We start from the raw sequence: 15,130 nt of genomic DNA, 5'->3' as shown, positions 1-15,130 counted from the left end.
GGTTGGGTTTAACTCTGGCAGACATGTTACTATGAGTGACAGGTTGGGTTTAACTCTGGCAGACATGTTACTGTGAGTGACAGGTTGGGTTTAACTCTGGCAGACATGTTACAGTGAGTGACAGGTTGGGTTTACCTCTGGCAGACATGTTACTGTGAGTGACAGGTTGGGTTTACCTCTGGGAGACATGTTACTATGAGTGACAGGTTGGGTTTACCTCTGGCAGACATGTTACTGTGAGTGACAGGTTGGGTTTACCTCTGGCAGACATGTTACTATGAGTGACAGGTTGGGTTTACCTCTGGCAGACATGTTACTATGAGTGACAGGTTGGGTTTACCTCTGGCAGACATGTTACTGTGAATGACAGGTTGGGTTTAACTCTGGCAGACATGTTACAGTGAGTGACAGGTTGGGTTTAACTCTGGCAGACATGTTACTATGAGTGACAGGTTGGGTTTACCTCTGGCAGACATGTTACTGTGAGTGACAGGTTGGGTTTAACTCTGGCAGACATGTTACTGTGAGTGACAGGTTGGGTTTAACTCTGGCAGACATGTTACTGTGAATGACAGGTTGGGTTTAACTCTGGCAGACATGTTACAGTGAGTGACAGGTTGGGTTTACCTCTGGCAGACATGTTACTGTGAGTGACAGGTTGGGTTTAACTCTGGCAGACATGTTACTGTGAGTGACAGGTTGGGTTTAGCTCTGGCAGACATGTTACTATGAGTGACAGGTTGGGTTTACCTCTGGCAGACATGTTACTGTGAGTGACAGGTTGGGTTTACCTCTGGCAGACATGTTACAGCGAGTGACAGGTTGGGTTTACCTCTGGCAGACATGTTACTATGAGTGACAGGTTGGGTTTAGCTCTGGCAGACATGTTACTGTGAGTGACAGGTTGGGTTTACCTCTGGCAGACATGTTACTGTGAGTGACAGGTTGGTTTTAACTCTGGCAGACATTTTACTGTGAGTGACAGGTTGGGTTTAACTCTGGCAGACATGTTACTGTGAGTGACAGGTTGGGTTTAACTCTGGCAGACATGTTACAGTGAGTGACAGGTTGGGTTAACTCTGGCAGACATGTTACTGTGAGTGACAGGTTGGGTTTAACTCTGGCAGACATGTTACAGCGAGTGACAGGTTGGGTTTACCTCTGGCAGACATGTTACTGTGAGTGACAGGTTGGGTTTACCTCTGGCAGACATGTTACTGTGAGTGACAGGTTGGGTTTAACTCTGGCAGACATGTTACTGTGAGTGACAGGTTGGGTTTAACTCTGGCAGACATGTTACTGTGAGTGACAGGTTGGGTTTAACTCTGGCAGACATGTTACTGTGAGTGACAGGTTGGGTTTACCTCTGGCAGACATGTTACAGTGAGTGACAGGTTGGGTTTACCTCTGGCAGACATGTTACTGTGAGTGACAGGTTGGGTTTAACTCTGGCAGACATGTTACTGTGAGTGACAGGTTGGGTTTAACTCTGGCAGACATGTTACTGTGAGTGACAGGTTAGGTTTAACTCTGGCAGACATGTTACTGTGAATGACAGGTTGGGTTTACCTCTGGCAGACATGTTACAGTGAGTGACAGGTTGGGTTTAACTCTGGCAGACATGTTACTATGAGTGACAGGTTGGGTTTACCTCTGGCAGACATGTTACAGTGAGTGACAGGTTGGGTTTAACTCTGGCAGACATGTTACTGTGAGTGACAGGTTAGGTTTAACTCTGGCAGACATGTTACTGTGAATGACAGGTTGGGTTTAACTCTGGCAGACATGTTACAGTGAGTGACAGGTTGGGTTTACCTCTGGCAGACATGTTACTGTGAGTGACAGGTTGGGTTTAACTCTGGCAGACATGTTACTGTGAGTGACAGGTTGGGTTTAACTCTGGCAGACATGTTACTATGAGTGACAGGTTGGGTTTACCTCTGGCAGACATGTTACTGTGAATGACAGGTTGGGTTTAACTCTGGCAGACATGTTACTGTGAGTGACAGGTTGGGTTTAACTCTGGCAGACATGTTACTGTGAGTGACAGGTTGGGTTTAACTCTGGCAGACATGTTACAGTGAGTGACAGGTTGGGTTTACCTCTGGCAGACATGTTACTGTGAGTGACAGGTTGGGTTTACCTCTGGGAGACATGTTACTATGAGTGACAGGTTGGGTTTACCTCTGGCAGACATGTTACTGTGAGTGACAGGTTGGGTTTACCTCTGGCAGACATGTTACTATGAGTGACAGGTTGGGTTTACCTCTGGCAGACATGTTACTATGAGTGACAGGTTGGGTTTACCTCTGGCAGACATGTTACTGTGAATGACAGGTTGGGTTTAACTCTGGCAGACATGTTACAGTGAGTGACAGGTTGGGTTTAACTCTGGCAGACATGTTACTATGAGTGACAGGTTGGGTTTACCTCTGGCAGACATGTTACTGTGAGTGACAGGTTGGGTTTAACTCTGGCAGACATGTTACTGTGAGTGACAGGTTGGGTTTAACTCTGGCAGACATGTTACTGTGAATGACAGGTTGGGTTTAACTCTGGCAGACATGTTACAGTGAGTGACAGGTTGGGTTTACCTCTGGCAGACATGTTACTGTGAGTGACAGGTTGGGTTTAACTCTGGCAGACATGTTACTGTGAGTGACAGGTTGGGTTTAGCTCTGGCAGACATGTTACTATGAGTGACAGGTTGGGTTTACCTCTGGCAGACATGTTACTGTGAGTGACAGGTTGGGTTTACCTCTGGCAGACATGTTACAGCGAGTGACAGGTTGGGTTTAGCTCTGGCAGACATGTTACTATGAGTGACAGGTTGGGTTTAACTCTGGCAGACATGTTACTGTGAGTGACAGGTTGGTTTTAACTCTGGCAGACATGTTACTGTGAGTGACAGGTTGGGTTTAACTCTGGCAGACATGTTACTGTGAGTGACAGGTTGGGTTTAACTCTGGCAGACATGTTACAGTGAGTGACAGGTTGGGTTTACCTCTGGCAGACATGTTACAGTGAGTGACAGGTTGGGTTTACCTCTGGCAGACATGTTACTATGAGTGACAGGTTGGGTTTACCTCTGGCAGACATGTTACTGTGAGTGACAGGTTGGTTTTAACTCTGGCAGACATGTTACTGTGAGTGACAGGTTGGGTTTAACTCTGGCAGACATGTTACTGTGAGTGACAGGTTGGGTTTAACTCTGGCAGACATGTTACAGTGAGTGACAGGTTGGGTTAACTCTGGCAGACATGTTACTGTGAGTGACAGGTTGGGTTTAACTCTGGCAGACATGTTACAGCGAGTGACAGGTTGGGTTTACCTCTGGCAGACATGTTACTGTGAGTGACAGGTTGGGTTTACCTCTGGCAGACATGTTACTGTGAGTGACAGGTTGGGTTTAACTCTGGCAGACATGTTACTGTGAGTGACAGGTTGGGTTTAACTCTGGCAGACATGTTACTGTGAGTGACAGGTTGGGTTTAACTCTGGCAGACATGTTACTGTGAGTGACAGGTTGGGTTTACCTCTGGCAGACATGTTACAGTGAGTGACAGGTTGGGTTTACCTCTGGCAGACATGTTACTGTGAGTGACAGGTTGGGTTTAACTCTGGCAGACATGTTACTGTGAGTGACAGGTTGGGTTTAACTCTGGCAGACATGTTACTGTGAGTGACAGGTTAGGTTTAACTCTGGCAGACATGTTACTGTGAATGACAGGTTGGGTTTACCTCTGGCAGACATGTTACAGTGAGTGACAGGTTGGGTTTAACTCTGGCAGACATGTTACTATGAGTGACAGGTTGGGTTTACCTCTGGCAGACATGTTACAGTGAGTGACAGGTTGGGTTTAACTCTGGCAGACATGTTACTGTGAGTGACAGGTTAGGTTTAACTCTGGCAGACATGTTACTGTGAATGACAGGTTGGGTTTAACTCTGGCAAACATGTTACAGTGAGTGACAGGTTGGGTTTACCTCTGGCAGACATGTTACTGTGAGTGACAGGTTGGGTTTAACTCTGGCAGACATGTTACTGTGAGTGACAGGTTGGGTTTAACTCTGGCAGACATGTTACTGTGAGTGACAGGTTGGGATGGAAAATAACTTTCATATTAATATTCATAATAGTTATCAAGTCACACCGACCAACCCACCTTCTGAAGGGAGGAAATCCACACAGCAGGATGTAGGTGATCACTCCCGCAGCCCAGATGTCCACCTTCAGACCATAGCTACACACACACACACACACACACATACACAATAACAGGGAGACAGACACACTGTGGGTTAGTGTAAATTATATTTATACTCACACACAGTCTGTTTCTCACCTCCCTCCCCTTTCTTTCTGTCTCTGTCTGTCTGTCTCTCTCTCTCTGTCTGTCTGTCTCTGTCTCTCTCTCTCTGTCTGTCTCTCTCTCACTCTCTCGGTCTCTCTCTGTCTGTCTGTCTCTCTCTCTGTCTGTCTGTCTCTCTCTCTGTCTGTCTCTCTCTCACTCTCCCGGTCTCTCTCTGTCTGCCTGTCTCTCTCTCTGTCTGTCTGTCTCTCTCTCTGTCTGCCTGTCTCTCTCTCTGTCTGCCTGTCTCTCTCTGTCTGTCTGTCTGTCTCTCTCTCTGTCTGCCTGTCTCTCTGTCTGTCTGTCTGTCTGTCTGTCTGTCTGTCTCTCTCTCTGTCTGTCTGTCTCTCTCTCACTCTCTCGGTCTCTCTCTGTCTGCCTGTCTCTCTCTCTGTCCGTCTGTCTCTCTCTCTCTCTGTCTGTCTGTCTCTCTCTCTGTCTGCCTCTCTCTCTCTCTGTCTGCCTGTCTCTCTCTCTCTCTGTCTGCCTGTCTCTCTCTCTCTGTCTGCCTGTCTCTCTCTCTGTCTGTCTCTCTCTCTGTCTGTCTCTCTCTCACTCTCTCGGTCTCTCTCTGTCTGTCTCTCTCTCTGTCTGTCTGTCTGACTGTCTGTCTCTCTGTCTCTCTCTCGGGTCTCTCTCTGTCTGTCTGACTGTCTGTCTCTATCCGTGTGTCTGTCTGTCTGCCTCTCTCATTCTCTCTCTCAATTCAATTCAATATGTGTTTTACTGGCATGACATACGTTTGTGTACATATTGCCACCTCTCTCTCTCTCTCTCTCTCTCTCTCTCTCTCTCTCTCTCTCTCTCTCTCTCTCTCTCTCTCTCTCTCTCACCCGGTCTCAGCGATGATTTCCGGGGCGACGTACGTGGGCGTCCCACAGACGGTGTAGAGTGGTCCCTCCACCACTGTGGCCAAACCAAAGTCCCCCAGCTTCAGAGACTTCGTACCATCTGGATATTCACACACCTACACACAACACACCACACAGTTTACTGCACATCACACTACATCATACTACATCACACTACATCATACTACATCACACTACATCACACTACATCACACTACATCATACTACATCACACTACGTCATACTACGTCACACTACATCATACTACATCACATTACATCATACTACATCACACTACATCATACTACATCACACTACATCACACTACATCATACTACATCATACTACATCACACTACATCATACTACATCACACTACATCACACTACATACTACATCACACTACATCAAACTATATCATACTACAGCACACTACATCATACTACATTATACTACATCACACTACATCATACTACATCATACTACAGCACACTACATCATACTACAGCACACTACATCATACTACATCATACTACATCAAACTACGTCATACTACATCACAGTACATACAGTACATAATGATACTACATTACTCTATAATATACTATATGATACTACATTACATGACATGATACTACATACTAAATTACAGTGCACTATGATACTAATAGTACTTTACACAACATGATACTACATGATACTACTTCATGATACATGATACTACAGTCACCGTCCAGGTTACCCTGGTGACAGCCGGGCCGTTTTAATAATGTGGTGTCAGGTGGTAAGTGGGAGATGGTGCAGGACACGATAATGTTTTTAAATTCCACATATACAATAAATCACCTGCTGACACGTGGTCTCAGGTGCTACACCCTCTCTTCTGGACTGAAAGTACAGTACTACACCCTCTCTTCTCTACTGAAAGTACAGTGCTACACCCTCTCTTCTGGACTGAAAGTACAGTGCTACACCCTCTCTTCTGTACTGAAAGTACAGTACTACACCCTCTCTTCTCTACTGAAAGTACAGTGCTACACCCTCTCTTCTGTACTGAAAGTACAGTGCTACACCCTCTCTTCTCTACTGAAAGTACAGTGCTACACCCTCTCTTCTGTACTGAAAGTACAGTGCTACACCCTCTCTTCTCTACTGAAAGTACAGTGCTACACCCTCTCTTCTCTACTGAAAGTACAGTGCTACACCCTCTCTTCTGGACTGAAAGTACAGTGCTACACCCTCTCCTCTCTACTGAAAGTACAGTGCTACACCCTCACTTCTGGACTGAAAGTACAGTGCTACACTTTCTCCTCTGTACTGAAAGTACAGTGCTACACCCTCTCTTCTGGACTGAAAGTACAGTGCTACACTTTCTCCTCTGTACTGAAAGTACAGTGCTACACCCTCTCTTCTGGACTGAAAGTACAGTGCTACACCCTCTCTTCTCTACTGAAAGTACAGTGCTACACCCTCTCTTCTGGACTGAAAATCAGAAGTAACATCTGTGTTGAACTATCTCTCTACCAGGCCTGTTCACTGCCAAGTGTGTGTGTGTGTGTGTGTGTGTGTGTGTGTGTGTGTGTGTGTGTGTGTGTGTGTGTGTGTGTGTGTGTGTGTGTATACCAGCAGGTTCTCTGGTTTGATGTCTCGGTGGACGATGTTCATGCGGTGGAGGTACTGGATGGCTCCAGCCAGGTTGTAAACCATCGCACTGGCGTCTCTCTCTGTGTACTTAGTGGAGGATGTGATGGCATCAAACAGATCCCCACCCTGACCCACATACCCACAGAGAGACAGACAGAGAGACAGACACGCAGACAGACACACACACAGAGAGACACACACACACAGATGGACAGACACAGACACACAGACAGAGCCAGACAGACAGATGGACACAGAGAGAGACACACACAGAGATGGACACATACACAGACAGACACACAGAGAGACGGACAGACAGACACAGACAGACAGAGAGACAGACAAGTGAGACGGTGACAGCAGGGAGCAGCGTGTTGTCTCCCCCTGCTGGGTGCTTGGTGATAATTCACCAGTGAGCCAGTTAACCATAATACAAAAAGTTGACCTGATATTTCGGTTGGAGTGTTATGATTTTACTTTATGATTTTCATCTTCATGTGGCGTTCTGGATGACTAGATATGGAAGAGAGACATCATGTCCTATCAGATAGATATGGAAGAGAGACAGCATGTCCTATCAGATAGATATGGAAGAGAGACATCATGTCCTATCAGATAGATATGGAAGAGAGACATCATGTCCTATCAGATAGATATGGAGGAGAGACATCATGTCCTATCAGATACATATCTGATGAGCAAGACTCTTCACCAACATAGAGGATCTATATGTATAATCTATATGTATTTCAAAATGTGCTGCATAATGAAAGTCAAGGAATTCTACTGTTATGAAATATTACTTACAAAGTATAAAGATGTTTGGGTCAAACTCCCTCTGATGTGCGATTTGCACAGTTTAAGATTGTTGTATTTAGAGAGAGAGAGAGAGAGAGAGAGAGAGAGAGAGAGAGAGAGAGAGAGAGAGAGAGAGAGAGAGAGAGAGAGCGAGCGAGCGAGCATACCTTGACCAGCTCCATCACCAGGTAAAGGTGTGATTGTGTGTCGTCGACCTCAATCAGCTGGATGATACTAGGATGTCGGACCCTTCTCAGGACGGCCACCTCGTTCTCTATCAGGTGTTCCTGTTCACACACACACACACACGCACACACACAAACACACACACACACGTCTCCATGACTACCCAACAGAATTCTAGATTGATTTCACCATCGTCCGTTGACGGTTTCTCTCCCAACCCAACACAACCGGAGGTCTAATTTGTGAACCCACCACAACACAACCCAACACAACTGGAGGTCTGATTTATGAACCCAACACAACACGACACACCCGGAGGTCTAATTTATGAACCCAACACAACCCAACACATCCCAACACAACCGGAGGTCTGATTTATGAACCCAACACAACACAACCCAACACAACACATCCCAACACAACCGGAGGTCTAATTTATGAACCCAACACAACCCAACACAACCGGAGGTCTGATTTATGAACCCAACACAACCCAACACATCCCAACACAACCGGAGGTCTGATTTATGAACCCAACACAACACAACCCAACACAACCGGAGGTCTGATTTATGAACCCAACACAACCCAACACATCCCAACACAACCGGAGGTCTGATTTATGAACCCAACACAACACAACCCAACACAACACAACACAACACAACCGGAGGTCTGATATATGAAATGTCCTCATGGTCATATCTTATGTCTTACACACTCGTGGAATTTTCCAGCCCTCAGCTTTGTCTGACAGATGGCAGCAAAGCCTGATGGGTATTCATAAGTCCTTCTTCCTGTCATCTATTGTTTACTTCTTTGACATACAGTTAGTGATCCCCGTGGGGAAATTCCTCTCTTGTATTCAACCCAGCCTAGCTGTGTAGCTAGGAGCAGTGGGCAGCTGCCGTGCAGCGCCCGGGGACTAACTCCAGTTCATCTTGCCATGCCTTGCTCAGGGGCACAGACAGGAGGATTAACCCTAACATGCATCTTTTTTTGATTGGGGAAACCGGAGCACCTGCAGAAAACCCACCACAGACACGGGGAGAACATGCAAACGCCACACAGAGGACGACCTGGGATGACCCCCAAGGATGGACAACCCCGGGGTTCGAACCCGGGACCTTCTTGCTGTGAGGCGACGGTGCTAACCACTGGGCCACCGTGCCAGCTGGCGTTCACCCAGGCTTACGGTGTGTACACACAGGGCTGAGCCGCTCCACATCTTCTCTATCACACACATTCGAGGGCTAAAATATCCCATGAGCATGTAAGAACAAATCACAAAAACACAACATTGAACCCACGAGGCCCAGGACACGACGGTTAGAACAGAACCCAGCAGAGTAGAGACGGGAAAGTGCAGAACACAAAACAAAATGACAGAAGAAATCAAAAGTGAAGCATGAGGCTGTGCAGCGTGGAGCTGAGCGGCTGCAGCATCAGCAGGCCTACCTTCCCACAGCAGCGAGCTTTATCGATGATCTTCAGGGCGTATTCCTGCCCGGTGGACCTGTCCGCACAACACACAGCAGAGCAAGAGGTTTGCCTTCTGCTCCAAAGCCAAAACCTCAACACCAAGCCTGAATAACGTCTGCTGTCGTGGAGGCTGAGCATATTCTTTTACATTTCGGTTAACAATGGAAGCTCTAGTACTGTTTGACTGTAAAGCAGATGTATTTTGGTCAGGATCGACTCATCGGTGCCGTCTGTGACAAGTTTGGCAAGAAAATCAGATTTAGAAAAACCCTTTTCTACAAATCCTTCCTGTACTTTTCTTAACGTGCCGACCAATGAAGTAAAAAGGATGTTTTAAGATGTGACCTAGTGATGACTCTTATCAATAACCCCACATTAACCCTCCTCTTGTCTTCACATCGAGGTATCTACTGTTGGGTACCGCACACAAAAAAACAAAAAACGCCAAAGCTCAACTTAAATGAAAGATGTTAAAATTTCAAGCATTTCCTTAACAAATAGATGTATGAGGGAAAACGAGAATTTTTAGATTTACTTTCTTCTGTGACAGAATGGACACAGAAGGCCGCTCTGCATTACGAGAGGTGCATGATGGGTAGTAGTAGCGGTAGTAGTAGTATAATGGTAGTAATAATACTGAAAATAATAATTTTATTTATATAGCACTTTTCTGAAACAATGTTACAAAGTGCTTCACAAAAATAAAATCAGACAAGGTAAAAATTAGAGTAAGTCCAAATAAGTAAGAGTAAAACTAAAAACAGTAAATAAATAAAAACAAAGAAGCTAGAGACTTGGTGTGTCTCAGATCAACAGGAAGAGCGGTCCATAGTGTGGGGGCTCTAACAGCAAAAGTCCAATCACCCTTTGTAACAAACTGAGACCTGGGAATAACCAGCAGGACTCCAGCTGCAGACCTTAATGGTCGAGAGGGCTTATACCAGGTCAGTAAATCACAAATGTATGTAGGAGCAAGACCATTTAAAGCCTGAAAAGTGAGCAACGACTGCTGGGATAGGCTCCAGCATCCCGCAACCCCAATTGGGATAAGTGGCTTGGATACTGGATGGATGGAATTCGAAATATAACACGGAGCCAGTGTAGGGAGGCAAGCACAGGAGTGATATGGTCTTGCCTCCTTGTTCCGGTAATGAGCCGAGCAGCAGCATTTTATACCAACTGCAGACGGTGGAGGGAGCCCTTGCTGATACCAGAATAAAGTACATCACAATAGTCAAGCCGAGAATAGATAAAAGCATGTACAACTTTTTGCAGATCGGCAATTGATAAAAAATGACCTAATCTTGGAGGTTAGTTTGAGCTGGAGAAAGCATGACTGAAAAACATGTTTGATTTGATTATAAAAACTGAGGTTAGCATCAAATATTACCCAAGATTCCTAACAGCCTGCTTAAGACTACCTGCCAGACCACCAAGATTAGTAACAAACAGACTGATGGAATTTTCGGGACCGAACAGAATGACCTCCGACTTATCATCATTGAATTTGAGAAAATTTTCAGACATCCAGGATTTAATGTCAGCGAGGCAAGTCTTGAGATTTGCCAGGCTGCTAGGATTGGTGGGTTTTGGTGGCATGTATAACTGAGTGTCGTCAGCATAAAAATGGCAGAGCACATCCTGATTTTGAATGACATGGCCAAGGAGCAGCATGTATGTAGAAAAGAGAAGGGGCCAAGAACTGAGCCTTGAGGGACACCACAACTCAACTGAACCACTGAGGAGGTAGAGTTACCCAGAACAACAGAAAAAGTTCTGTTGGTGAGGTAAGAGCGTAATAAGCTGAGGGCCGAGGCCTGATGCCAACCCAAGTCTAAGCGATGTAAGAGGTGACCATGTCAAAGGCAGCACTTAGGTCTAAAAGAACTCAAATCAAGTAGTCACCTCTGTCAGCAGTAGGTCATTAGTGACCTTAACTAGAGCTGCCTCGGTACTATGAAGTGCTCTAAAACTAGACTGGAAACTATTAAAAACAGTATTAGAGTTCATGAAAGAAACCAACTGAGAAGAAATTACTCTCTCCAGAACCTTAGATAGGGGATTGGTCTGTAGTTACTCAGGGGCAGGAGATCTAAATTAAATAGTGGTAGTATAATGGATAGTAGCAGTAGTAGTAGTAGTGTGATGGCAGTAGTAGTATTATGGGTAATAGTGGTATTAGTAATAGTAGTGTGATGGTAGTAGTGGTAGTAGTAGCAGTAGTCATCGTGGTATGAGATTGCAGACACAGCGTTTGACATTTGAAGCAGTTTGTTGTGTAATGATCATCCTCATCTTCATCTCTGTTTGGCTTGTAGCTGGTGGTTTAATTCGTACCTCTCCACACACTCCTTCACTACAGCGAAGTTCCCATCGCCAATGACCTTCCCCACCTCGTACTTGTCGCTGATGATGGAGGATGACACACACCTGTTCCCGTTCACTGAGAGAAAGAGAAGGACACAAGGAGAGGAAATGAGAGGATACAGGAGGGGGGCTACATCTGTATTCATACACACACACACACACATTCATTCATTCATTCATTCATCATCAGCCACTTCTCCGGGGTGGGGTCGCGGTGGCAGCAAGCTAAGTAGGGCACTTCAGATGTCCCTCTCCCCACCAACGCCCTCCAGCTCCTCCTGGGGAATCCCAAGGTGTTCCAGGACAGATTGGACATGTAGTCCCTCCAGAGAGTTCTGGGTCTACCCCGGGGTCTCCTCCCAGTTGGACGTGCCCGGTAAACCTCCGAAGGAAGGTGCCCAGGAGGCATCCTGATCAGGTGCTCGAACCACCTCAACTGGCTCCTTTCGACGCGAAGGAGCAGTGGCTCTACTCCGAGCTCCCTCTGGATGTCCGAGCTCCTCACCCTATCTCTAAGGCTGAGCCCAGACACCCTACGGAGGAAACTCATTTCAGCCGCTTGTATCCAAGATCTCACCCTTTCATCACCACCCAAAGCTCGTGACCATAGGTGAGGGTTGGAACCAAGACTGACTGGTAAATTGAGAGCTTTGCCTTCCGGCTCAGCTCCCTCTTCACCACAACGGTCTAGTGTGGGTTCCATTTCTGCTCGGGTAATATCGACTCGGGGACCTTTGACAACATATGACGTCATGGATTATGTTGCTAGCTAGCGTTGTTCAACGCTAGGTTTATAATTATTTAGCTGTGTGTTTTTTACAATCCACATTGACATAAAGTTGGTTAGTAAAGGTGCGAGGGCCGAAGGCCCGAGCTGCATCTAAGGAGCGAGGCCGCAGGCTCCGGACCTGGACGGGCGAACGTCAATCTGCTGTTTCCTGCTGTTCCTAAACTGAACTAGCCCCTACCCAAGCCCCTACCCAAGCCCCTACCCAATCATAATGCGTGAAGTAGTGATGTCATCTGTAGTCGCAGGACCCCGAGCAGGGCGACTCGATCAAGTACTGACACCGGTACAACGTCCGCATTACTGCTGATGCTGCACCAATCCACCTGTCATTCTCCCGCTCCATCCTACCCTCACTCGTGAACAAGACCCCGAGATACTTGAACTCCTTCACTTGACGCAACAAAGAGTTACACACATACACACACACACACACACACACACACACACACACATACACACATATATACTACTATGTACCTTCAAGGCTGCCGTCATCTTGACTTGCCGCTCCGTTTGCATCTGAGGAGGAGACGTGATGAGGAGAGACCTGGAGAGAGACACGGAGAGACAGTGACGGTATTTTAAAGCTGTAGTCCTGAAGATTTACATGTAAACAGAAATCCCCTCGGATTCTCTCTAGGATTCTCTCGCGTATTTGAGACTAAGGTTAAAGGCGCAGTCCGTGATTTCATGCATCGCCACGGCGCTGCTGAGCACTGCGGCAGCGGATCCCTGCAGACCATGAGAAACATGCGTCTCTCCGTCAACTCGGCCGCTGTGTGTTGCGTTGCGTTGCGTTGCGTTGCGTTGTGTAGCGTTGTGTTCACACCAGACGCGTCATTCGCGCGAGTTGAAATATTCAACTTGAGCCAGAAATTCGCGTGACGCTGTGTCGCGAAAGCCTATCAGCGTTGACATTCTCGTGACGTCCCTGACGTCCCGTTGAGTCATAAAACGGAGGACAAGCTGATCGTCGCGGGTTCGCCCACTCGATCCCGCGATCAAACCCGCGCACGTAAAGCGAGACGAAAATTCGCTTCGAGTTTGGCGGGAACACACCATTAGTGTGAGAAATGGAGACAACCGGAAGTCTAGACCTTTGATCAAGACCTCACGTGTATACCCGACCAACCAACGTAGAGGCTGGTTCCCGTCGATGCGAAGAACGGTCAACTGAGCATGCGCAAGTACTCGTCGCCTCCGTTGTTTGGGTAGGGTAAGGTTAGGGTTAGGGCGGGGTTAGGGTTAACGTTAGCTAATCAGACGCAGAGTAGGGGTGGGGCTTCCTAGAATCCTAGCGCCTGGACGCTACGCGGGGCGTGTGGAGGCGTGGTGGAGGCATTTCGCGCATGCTCAGTTGACCGTTCTCTACTCCCATTTCCGTTCTCTCCATCGATGGGAACTAGCCTCTACCATCAACCGACCCAGAGCCCGCAGGCATCACCGATCGATCCCAGCACAATAGAACAGCGCCAAATCAAATGCAGCACTGTCGATGTGTGCGGACGTAACACCCCCCCACCCCTCCACCCTCCACCCCCCGGCAGGATTTAACAATAACAGACCTGCTGGGCATCACGCATCAATCAAGGCGCAGTAGAACGACGCCAAGATTACTAAATGCCGCACCGGGGACCCAGCGTGCAGACATAACAATGTACATTTTACATTTTCTGAACAGTCAAAGGTTAATGTCTTCCCGTCACCTTGAGGCTGCGCCGCGTGCCGGGGCTGGTGGGGGAGGGGCTGGACCTGGACGACCTTCCTGTTGACTGGTGTCCTGGTGCCTCATTGGCTACAGGGAGGAGAGGAGAAACGTGTCTGGTTACATTTGACCCGGACGGACTGTCCGGCAACAGGCGGAACGGTTGCTTGACTGCACACCAAGTCCAATCAAGACAGCCATTTCTGGGTCTGTTTTTTTGGGGGGGGGGTATCCCCCCCTTTCTTCTCCCCAACTGTACTTGACCAATTACCCCACTCTTCCGAGCTGTCCCGATCGCTGCTCCACCCCCTCTGCCGATCCGGGGAGGGCTGCAGACTACCACGTCTCCTCCCATACACGTGGAGTCGCCAGCTGCTTCTTTTCACCTGACAGTGGGGAGTTTCACCAGGGGGACGTAGCGCGTGGGAGGATCACGCTACTCCTCCCAGTTACCCCTCAAGCAGGTGTCCCGACCGACCAGAGGAGGCGCTAGTGCATCGACCAGAACACATACCCACATCCGGCTTCCCGCCCGGAGACACAGCCAATTGTGTCTGTAGGGACGCCCGACCAAGCCGGAGGTAACACGGGGATTCGAACCGGCGATCTCCGCGTTGGTAGGCAACGGAATAGACCGCCACGCCACCCGGACATTCGCCATTTCTGTTTTAGTGACACATGTAATATTTGTCTGGCTGTTGATTTTCTATTGGTCCACACCTGGGCCAGGTGACTTGGTCCTGGGTGGGGTTTTGGGCGGAGTCTTAGAGGTGGAGGTGGCACCACCAGCAGGCTTGGGCGTTGTAGTCTTCTGGGTAGCGGTGGAGCGAGGCACCTTAGCCCTGCACTCTGGGGAGAGAGAGAGAGAGAGAGAGAGAGAGAGAGAGTGGAGCAGGTTTCGTGAAAGAGCTCCAGGCTTGTGTTTGTGTATATCTATGTATATAAACACAACTCCA

The 15,130-nt window shown here is 47.7% G+C and overlaps 1 pseudogene; it reads right to left on the bottom strand.

Moving 5' to 3' along the window:
* LOC130130672 (serine/threonine-protein kinase DCLK2-like) overlaps positions 1-15,130 on the bottom strand; it is a 41,821-nt pseudogene that overhangs the window by 7,219 nt on the left and 19,472 nt on the right.

Source organism: Lampris incognitus, chromosome 20 (assembly GCF_029633865.1).
Source record: "Lampris incognitus isolate fLamInc1 chromosome 20, fLamInc1.hap2, whole genome shotgun sequence".
In the NCBI taxonomy this organism is placed as follows: domain Eukaryota; kingdom Metazoa; phylum Chordata; class Actinopteri; order Lampriformes; family Lampridae; genus Lampris; species Lampris incognitus.
The sequence above is the reverse complement of the archived record's forward strand: the minus strand, read 5'-3'. Positions and strand labels throughout refer to the sequence as shown.